Raw genomic sequence first — 8,601 nt, 5'->3', positions numbered from 1 at the left:
ACTATTTTCTTCACATAAGCAATTTATCAAGCATGTGGGAGGCACCCTTTGGTCATACAACTTTCAATACACCAAATTAACATAATTACATAATTCAACATGCTTCTTAAAGCGATTTTATCATGAACATCACATAACCAACACATACTAAGGTCAATACTTGCATCTTTATGATCACAACATGAATCAAAACTCCATGTCAACAAGGACTTCAACTTCAAACCACATAAATCATAGAAATTCAAAAAAATATAATCTTTGAACTTTAAAAAGGATTCTTGAACTTCTTGGGTGGAAGAAACCCAAGAATCAACATCAAACATACCTTGCTATGTAAGTCTTGAAAGATTCACGGTGAAACCTTGATGATTTGGGTCTTGGATTAGAAACCCTAGGTCTTGTTCTTGAAGAAAATTGAGAGAAAACAAGGATATTTGGGTGAAATAATGAGAAATCTCGTGTTAAGGAGTATATATAGAGGTAGCAAAATGACAGTTTTGCCCCTGGAATGAAAATCCAAAACTGGAAAAATCCTAATTTTACATGTTGGCCTGATGCGCCATAATCGCGCCAACTTATTGGAATCTGGACAATTGGGAAACTGCTTGATGGTGCGATGCGGTGGAAATTGAATTGCCACCTTGGTTGAGAATTGAAAAGTCACCACGATGCGGTGGAACTGTGGAGGCCTACTGTATTTTGATAATTGCCATTTTGGCTGGCTCTGCGACGCGCTAGAGTACCAGGTGGTACACTGTTTCACTAAAATGGCTCTTAACTCTTCGCCCGAGTGTCGAATTTGGGCGAATTTGATATCGATGGAAAGCTTATTCAATTCTCCATATGACAGAAAGTTAATATTGGGCAAATTCTACATGGTTTAAAATATTTCTCACTTGGGAAGTCAGCCCTTACTCTTCTTAAGGATGAAACTCGACTTAAAGAAAAATCTGGGGTATTACATGCGAATTGATACAGCCGAAGGGTTCCATGAAGGTGGTGTCGATACTCTGTTATAATTTAATAATGATTTATGATTATGTTTTTGTGTCCAGTTTGGGGCAACTACAACTTACCGAGGATATGATCCAAGATAGAAAGGTGTGGCGGACGTGAATTAAGATAGATGGTTAGTAGATAGGATTACCTACGTGCTAGTAGGTATGAGTGCTTTGTTCTGTTATCCATTATAGTAGTCGTAATGCAATGCTTTTAGGGGCTTAGTGTTTTGGTGTTTTTAGGTTGTTTTGGATAGTTCGAGTATAGTATTACTTTGTGGTAGTCTTATTTCTATTATTATCCGTTGATTGGTTACTATGCATTATTTTTTGTTCTTATATTATGCATCATTAAGAGGCTATGATGATGTGCATGGAGGTTTCAGTTTCAAAGAAAGGAATGAAAGAGAAGCCATACTTTTGGATGTTTCTTGGGCCTTTGGGTTGGTTGGAGAATTTGAGCTTTCCAAAAAAAAGGGAGCACCTTATTACCTTTCGTAATTCAATGTTAAGACTCAAATAGACTTTTTGCTCCTTAGGAAGGGTGATAGAGCACCCTGTAAATATTGTAAGGTCATACCTAGTGAGAATCTTTTGTCCTAACGTAAGTTTCTGGTAGTGGACTTGAAAATCAAGAAGGAACGAAAGAAAAGGAGTGTGGAGGATCGACCCATGATTAAGTGGCGTAGCTTGACTTTGGCTAATATTTTTGGAGATGGGTGATAAGTTGATGACTATGGTGGCTTGGAAGAGTATAGGAGATACGAATAATATGTGGGAGATGACTGCCAGTTGCATTAGAGGGACGGGTAGAGAGGCGTTGGTGTCACGAAAGGCCGATCTTGCAAGCACTAGGGAAACTGGTGGTGGAATAATTAAATTAAAAGGAAGGTGGAGACTAAGAAGGTGCCTTATGTAAAGTTGGTTTAGAGCAAGGATGACAAAGAGAACTTGGCAAATAGGAAGGAGTATAAGTTAGCTAGGAAAGAGGCTAAGTTAGCGATTACGATGACTAAGACAACAGTTTTGAAAGCTTGTATGCCACTTTAGAGGAGAAAGATGGAGATAAAAAGTTGTATAGTCCTGCTAAGTGTAGGGAGTAGAGGTCCCATAACCTTGACCAAGTGAAGTGCATCAAGGGGGAGGATGGCAAAGTGTTGGTGAAGGATTCTCTTATTAGGAAGAAATGACAGTCATACTCAATAGATTTTTGAACGACGAGGGGGACAAATATTTCGTACTGGGGGATTTTGAGCACTCATAGAGGTTTCAAAGTTATGGTTATTGTAGGTGTATTAAGGTTGAGGAGTTCAAGAGTGTTATTCATAGGATATCTAGGGATATGACGACTAGACCTAACGAGATTTTGATGAATTTTTGGAAGAGCACTAGCAATACAAGTATGGAGTGACTGACAAGGTTGTTTAACATCATTTTAGAATGGTGCAGATGCCTGAAACTTGGAGATGGATTACAATGATTCCATTATATAAGAACAAGAGAGACATTCAGAGTTGCAACAACTATAGAGGTATCAAGTTATTAAGTCCTACTATGAAGGTTTGGCAAAAGGGTGGTAGAGTTGAGGTTGAGGAGGATTGTGACTATTTACGAGAATCAGTTTGGTTTCATGCCAAGTCGCTCGACTACCGAGGCCAATATATCATTCACCTCATGAGGATATTAGTGGAGCATTACAGGGAGCGGAAGAAGGACTTGCACATGGTATTATTGAACTTAAGAAGGCGTATGACAAAGTACCCGGGGAGGTTATATGGAGGTGCTCAGAGGCTAAATGTGTGCCCGTGGAGTACACTAGATGGAATACACTAGATCGATTCAGGACATGTATGATGGAGCGAAGACTCGAGTGAGGACGGTAGGAGGTGATTAAGAGCACTTTCCTATTTTGACAAGGTTGCACCAGGGATTGATTCTTAATCCATTTTTATTCACCTTTGTGATGGATGTATTGGTGCGGTGTATTTTAAGTGAAGTACCTTAGTGTATATTATTCATTAATGATGTGTTGCTAATTGATGAAACCCAAAAATGAGCTAATAATAAGTTAGAGGTTTGGAGGGGAAGATTAAAGTCTAAAGGGTTTAGGTTAAGTAAGACCAAGACCAAATACTGAAATGCAAGTTCAGTGATTTGGCGTATGAGGCTGACATGGTAGTAAAGCTAGATTCTCAGGCCATTTGAAAGAGAGATAGTTTCAAGTATCTCGGGTCTATAATTCAAAAAAATATAGAGATTGACGAGGATGTCTGTAACACCTCAGGTCTTGGACTCCAAAATTTTCTTGATTTTTCCATTACTGCTCAACCTATGACTCACGTTATGAGTCGTAGTAACTCGTTATGGGTCGTAGTGCTCCTCTAATAGTCAAACTAGTGGGAATAGCCAATGTTTCTGTTTGGGTTATGACTAGGGCCATACGAGTCGTAAGGATGGGTCACGAGTCATAGGGTGTGACTCGTGACCAAACCAGTGAGGATCCCCAGGAGTCTACCCAGACGACGACTAGACATCATAAGTCGTAGGGCGAGGTCACTAGTCTTGGTGAGGGACTCGTGACCAAAACAGTGTGGTGGCCCTGAGTCACTCCCCAGACTATAAGTCCAGGCGACGACTCGTGATCAGTGACCACAAATCTTTACTCGACCCATAGCGACTGAGAATATATTCTCCTGCCCATTTTCATTAAGGGCAATATGGTCTTTTCCTCCCATCTCAGTACTTTCCACAACCTAAATACACCCTAACACTTTGTTTGGATAGTGGTTTGTACGGTCCTGTATGGTATTGTACAGTATAGTACAATACAATATTTGGATTGACTGTATCGTTCACTGCTGTTTAATAACAATTTTATTATTTGGTTTGACGGTATGGTATGGTATCATAAATGGTAAATTTACTAAGATGCCCTTAATTATTATAAATATTAAATTTATTAATAATTGTTAGTAAAATATTTTTTTCTGCTAATCTGTCACAAATTATGTCATGTAAATATATTACATTCATAAATTCTAACAAAACTAATACAAGAGGAGAATAAAATAAATGTAATCGAATTCATTTTTTATAGCAACAAATTTTATTTCTTTTTAGTGTTTTGAAACGTGATCACCAACAACAAGTACAAAGTTTGAATGCATTTTTTGTGTATGCTACGGGAATATTCGGTATGAAATACAAAAAAAACTAGAAAAATAAATGGTTTTTTACTTATTTTCTTGTGTTCGTTACGCAAATAAAAAAATATTTTCTAAAAATATTTTTATATATTTAACACAAAAAAATAAGAACGAATAGGCTAAGGGGGATGGGGTAAGAAAATATTATGAACTTTTTGTTAAAAAGAATATTTGGGGGTGGGGTAGTGGAGTGGGGGATCAAGGATAGGGATAGAGGATGGGGTAAGAAAAAAAACTATTTTTTTTAAAAAATAAATTAAAAAATTATATTTTTTTGTGGGTGAGTATATTGGGGGGGGGGGGGGGTAGGAGGTGGTGATGGGATAAATTTTTTTTTTAAAACTTTTTAAAAAGTAAAAAGAATTGATTCGGGAGAGGGGCTGGTAAATGGGAGGGTGAGAGGTGAGGTGGGGTAAGAAAAACTATTGATTTTTATTTTTTTAAATTGGGGTAGGGGTTTGGTAAGGGGTGGGATTGGAGTCTGCGTAAAGGGTGTGATAAAAAAAAGTTAAAAAATTTTTAAGAAAGAAATTCAAACAATAATTTTTTTTGGACGGGATGGGGTGGGGGAAGGGGGCGGGATGGGATGTGGTGGGGCGGGGGAGGGGTAGAAGGTGGAGTTAAATAATATAAGATAAAAGATAAAATAGAATTATATAATATTAAATAATGGAAAAATTGAAAAAAAAAAAAAAAGCAAACCATGGGATACCATCAAATCGGTGGTTCAATAAAATGAGGGTTTTCATGGTTACCAAATCATAAATTAAACCATACCATACCATACATTTTAAGAAGCAATCAAAACAAACATGATTTTCTTAGTAACCATATCATACCATATCATGGAAAAATCACCACCGAAACAGTGTGTAAGGATCCCTTTTTCACCATTTAACAATTCAAAACATAATTCTCTTCTCTTTAAACTTCAAAGTCAAAAGTAAAGCTAGGATTTCTAAGAATTGATCATCTAGAGATTTAGTGATCTATTGCTACCACATCACTTTTGTGAATGGAGTAGATCGAGTGAAATATGTTTTATGATTTTTCATTAAATGAACATCATTTTGCCTCAATCATCATTACATAATCAATAAATATTCTAAAAATTACACAAATACACAACTTATGTTTTCAATATTACAAAAAATTTAACTCCCTAAACATATTACAAAAATTCCAACATATATACACAGAATGTTATGTATATGTCGGCTATGTTATGTATATTAATAGGGAGAGAGAGTAAAGTAATTAAAAAAGTGGGAGAAAATATAATTACTTCCAAAAGGGTTGGTATTTATGTTATTTATACATAAATATTTTAATATTCAAGCTCAGTATCTTACTCATAAAGATTGAAATAAATCATATTTGTTGGCACTTGAATTCAACACTTTATAGTCATGATGCACCACGGCTCAAACATGATATCTTACTTTCGTGTTGTACTAGAATCTGATATCACACTCAGTACATTGGTCTCCACCCAAAACTTGCTTTTCAAATATAAATTAATACATATTTTTTTTATAATATATTGACATTCATTCTTAATATAACTATTTACAACACATATGTAGCATATTAGAGGATATTGAGACTCGAGGATGTACTAATAACATCATTTTTCATCGGTAAAAACTTATTCATACTCTGTGTATATATTAAGTCAATACATGCATATTATGTGTTTGAATTGGAGTTTACTTTAGTTAATCATAATTAATTAATATGTATTTTAATTCATTAAATCACTTAACCATGATAAATTACATTAGTTTGATGTATACATCTGATTGATCCAACGTTTTCATTTATTAAAATCAAACTGATCAATTTTCGAAATTTATAAATCAAATTAATACAAATGAGTAAAAGTGAAAATTTTCTAATCTTGCTTTTTCTTTGCTTTTCGATTTGATTCTATTCTTTTGGTCAAAATCTTCATATATAAAACATGTAACTAGTTCTTTCAAATATTTCTTTTATTTTAGTATGTATCAATTATATAGGGTGTATTTAGTATGATCAGAAAATATTTTTTAATTTTCTCATATTTAATTAATTAAAAATTTTGAAAATCATTTCCTTTGAAAAGGTAAGGAAAATGTCTCCTCCCATGTTCCATCCTCAACCCCTAAACCACCCGAACCTCAAGCCTAACACCCCCACCCCCATAATTTTGTATTAAATATGTAAAAATATTTTTAGAATGAGATTTTTTTTCCTCCATTATAAAATGTAAAATAAATTATGTTATTATACTATATATCAAATAATATCAACAACAATAAATTTATGAATTCATAAAACAAATATGCTAATAAAAATGAACTTAATTCAAACCTAAGCCATGCTATGCAAATCGAAAAAATGATCTCCACATATAATATTGATTTTGTTTATCGTAAAGTTAGTATAGTGAAATTTATAGGTGAGTCAAGCACGTGTTACGATTAACTTTTTTAGATTTGATTTGTTAGCGATTAGATTACTATGTGATGAAAGAAACAATCAATTACAAAAAGAATGAAACGAGTAAATAAATTAAAGAAAAACTCTAAGACCAAGTAAGAATTATTGTATTGATTGAGAAAACGAGGGAGAAGATCTCTTAAGTAAGAATCACTATTTATAGTTTATGAATTTAGGCTCTGACAATCACAAATTGGACAATAACCCTGCAAAGGGACTAAAACCTATGCGGACTTGCCATGTGTCTGCTTTGTTAGTGGGCTAGCTCTTATTTGCCTAGTGCGGATCTGCTCTAGACATACTAGTCTGTGCTTTTGGAGAGCATTGTTGGGTTCATAGTAATGAAAGGGTGTGAATGAAAATGTTAAAATATGCAGGAACGCGTGAACAATGACTGTTTTGAGTGAACAGTAGCACTGTTTCACGTGAACAGTGCACTGTTACGCGTGAACAGTAGCACTGTTACGTGAACAGTAGCACTATTTCGCATGAACAATGCACTGCTTCACGAACTGCTGCAATACTGTTTCGAATTGATGCAATGTTTCACGAAATGGTGTACTGTTTCAGAAAATTACTGCAATGGTTTAACTAAACAGACATGTATTTTCAGGAAAAGACACACACCTCTAAATTGAACCAATGCCACCTTTCAAAGGGGCATCTTGTGGCTATAAATAACCTTCTTTCTTCCACAGGTTAAGACAAATTTTTTTTTTTAGAATTACAAGCTTCTTCTTCTTCTTAAAAATACTCTAAGTGTGATCATTCAAACCGTGAGTGTGTTCGAAGAATCCGCCTATTTGAGGTACTGCTATAGTCGGATTGAAGGCCATTTTATCCTGGGAGGAAGATTCCATAACCTCGGGTACAGTGAGGGGAATTATTCCTTAAGGAAAGTTTGTGAATTCGGACGACTTGGCCTTAACAATTTCTGTTTCATCTATATTTCTGAAATATAAAATACATCTCTTGTAAAGATCATTTTGATCTTGTGTTGAGGGTATTTGTTCAACTTCGTTGTGTTCTTGTTCATACTTGAACTCGAGTTGAAGTTGTTATTCTATTATATAGATTCTACGTACCCGTATTGTGGAAAATAACAATCTTAAGGAATAATTTTACAGAATCTGTATTGCTTGTTTTTGGAGATTAAAGCTTAGACTTTCTACTCCGCTTGAATTTAACTAGTGATTAGAAGACATAAAATCTTCATCACAAGTTAAGGTTCACTCGGTTGACAATTCGAAGTAATAAAAACTTCATTGTTAACTAGAAACATGAAGAAGAAGAGTTTAAATTTATTTAACTTTATTAATAGTATTCTGAAAAATACTAATTTTTCTGTCTTGTGGTGTCAGGAAAAATGACAACTGAAAGTCAAATGATGGATGCGACAACGTTTATGGGGGCAAATAATATTGCCACATTAAGTCGCACAAATGCTTCGCCAACGATGGCACCAGCGGAGAAGCCTGGAAATTTTTTTGGCATCGACTTCAAGCGGTGGAAACAAAATATGTTCTTTTACCTCACCACTTTATGTCTACAACGGTTCACTAGCGAAGACGCTCCCGAGGTGCCCGAGGGAACCTCAGACAAAGACCGCTTTGTTATTGTAGAAGCTTGGAAACATTCGGATTTCCTTTGCAGGAACTATATTCTGAGTGGTCTCCAAGACGACCTCTATAATGTCTATAGTGGAACCAAGACATCAAAAGAACTGTGGGGGGCACTTGAACGGAAATATAAAACGGAAGATGCGGGAATTAAGAAATTCCTTGTTGCACGATTCCAGGACTTCAAAATGATTGACAGCAAATCTGTTGTCTCTCAAGTACAGGAGTTGCAAGTCATCATACATGATCTCCTAGCAGAAGGTATATTTTTGAAAAATACCTTAGTTGAACAAATTA

Source organism: Capsicum annuum, chromosome 9, assembly GCF_002878395.1.
Source record: "Capsicum annuum cultivar UCD-10X-F1 chromosome 9, UCD10Xv1.1, whole genome shotgun sequence".
Lineage (NCBI taxonomy): Eukaryota > Viridiplantae > Streptophyta > Magnoliopsida > Solanales > Solanaceae > Capsicum > Capsicum annuum.
The sequence above is the reverse complement of the archived record's forward strand: the minus strand, read 5'-3'. Positions refer to the sequence as shown.